Below are 2367 nucleotides of genomic sequence, written 5' to 3'. Positions count from 1 at the left end.
CAAATAAGACCTAAGGAACCATAGTCACTGCCCCTCCATGATCGTTCCTCACTTTTTGCGTGTTTCGGCCAAAAAACTAGAATTCCGCCCGATTCCCAGATTTTCGTGTGTTATAGAGTGGGTCGGGCCCCCCGGACTGGGAACGCCTAAAATTTTTATAGGCCATCAAATACTACCTAAAGAAACATAGTCACCGCCCCGCCATGATCATTCCTCATTTTTTGCATTTTTCGGCCAAAAAATTAGAATTTCGCCCGATTACCATATTTTCGTGTGTTATAGAGTGGGTCGGGCCCCCCGGACTGGGAACGCCTAAAATTTTTATAGGCCATCAAATACTACCTAAAGAACCATAGTCACCGCCCCGCCATAATCGTTCCTCATTTTTTGCATTTTTCGGCCTAAAAACTAGAATTCCGCCAGATTCCCATATTTTCATGTGCAAGAGCCCACGCCTTCCAAGTGGTCTCGGGATGCCCGAACCCCGATCTCCTAAAATTTTTATGGGATATCAAATACGACCTAGAGAACCATAGTCACCGCCCCGCCATGATCGTTCTTCATTTTTTGTGTTTTTCAGCCAAAGAACTAGAATTCCACGTGATTCTCATATTTTCGTGTGCTATAGCCCACGCCTTCCCAATGGGTAGGGCCCCACGGAGCCGGATCGCCAAAAAAATTTTCCGAGCCTTCAAATACGACCTAAGGAACCATAGTCACCACCCTGTCATGACTATTCCTCATTTTTTGCATTTTACGGCCAAAAAACTAGAATTCCGCCCGATTACCATATTTTCGTGTGCTATAGAGTAGGCCGGGGCCCCCGGACTAGGAACGCCTAAAAATTTTTCGGGCCATCAAATACAACCTAAAGAACCATTGTCACCGCCCCGCCATAATCGTTCCTCATTTTTTGCAATTTTCGGCCTAAAAACTAGAATTCCTCCTGATTCCCATATTTTCGTGTGCTAGAGCCCACACCTTCCAAGTGGTCCCGGGACCCCCGAACCCCGATCTCCTAAAATATTTTCGGGACATCAAATACGTCCTAAGGAACCATAGTCACCGCCTCGCCATGATTGTTCATCATATTTGTTGTTTTTCGGCCAAAAAACTAGAATTCCGCGCGATTCCCATATTTTCGTGTGCTATAGCCCACGCCTTCCCAATGGGTAGGGCCCCACGGAGCCGGATTGCCTAAAAAATTTTCGGGCCATCAAATACGACCTAAAGAACTATAGTCACCACCCCGCCATGATGTTCCTCACTTATTGCATTTTTCGGCCAAAAAACTAGAATTCTGCCCGATTCCCATATTTTCTTGTGCTATAGCCCACGCCTTCCAAGTGGTCTCGGGACCCCCGAACCTCGATCTCTTAATATTTTTTCGGGACATCAAATAAGACCTAAGGAACCATAGTCACCGCCCCGCCATGATCGTTCCTCATTTTTTGTGTTTTTCGGACAAAAAACTAGAATTCCGCGCGATTCCCATATTTTCGTGTGCTATAGCCCACGCCTTCAGAGAGGTCCCGGGACACCCGGACCCTGATCGTCTAAAAATTTTTCGGGTCATAAAATACGACCTAAGGAACCATAGTCAACGCCCTGCCTTGACCGTTCCTCGTTGTTTTGCGTTTTACAGCTAAAAACCAAGAATTCCGCCTGATTCCCATATTTTCGAGTGCTATAGCCCACGCCTTCCAATTGGTCCCGGGACCCTCGGACCCCGATCGCCTAAAATATTTCCGGGCCATCAAATACGACCTAAGCAACCATAGTCACTGCGCCGCCATGATCGTTCCTCATATTTTGCATTTTTTGGCCAAAAAACTATAATTCCGTTTCCATATTTTCGTGTGCTATAGCCCACGCCTTCCGAGTGGGCTGGGCCCCTCGGACACGGATCACGTAAATTTTTTTAGGGCCATCAAATAAGACCTAAGGAATCATAGTTACCTCCCCGCCATGATGGTTTCTCATTTTTTGCATTTTCGGAAAAAACTAGAATTCCGCCCGATTCCAATATTTTTGTGTGCTAATATCCCACGCCTTCCAAGTGGTCTCGGGACCGCCTGACCCCGATGCCTAATATTTTTATGGGCCATCAAATACGACCTAAGGAACCATAGTCACTGCCCCACCATGATAGTTCCTCATTTTTTGCGTTTTTCGGCCAAAACACTAGAATTCAGCCCGATTACAATATTTACGTGTGCTATAGAGTGGGTCGGGCCCCTCGAACTGGGAACGCCTAAAATTCTTTCGGGCCATCAAATACGACCTAAAGAACCATAGTCACCGCCCGCCATAATCGTTCCTCGTTTTTTGCATTTTTCGGCCTAAAAACTAGAATTCCGCCCGATT

This window comes from Nicotiana tabacum, chromosome 17 (assembly GCF_000715075.1).
Source record: "Nicotiana tabacum cultivar K326 chromosome 17, ASM71507v2, whole genome shotgun sequence".
NCBI lineage: Eukaryota > Viridiplantae > Streptophyta > Magnoliopsida > Solanales > Solanaceae > Nicotiana > Nicotiana tabacum.
This window is presented reverse-complemented; position numbering follows the sequence as displayed.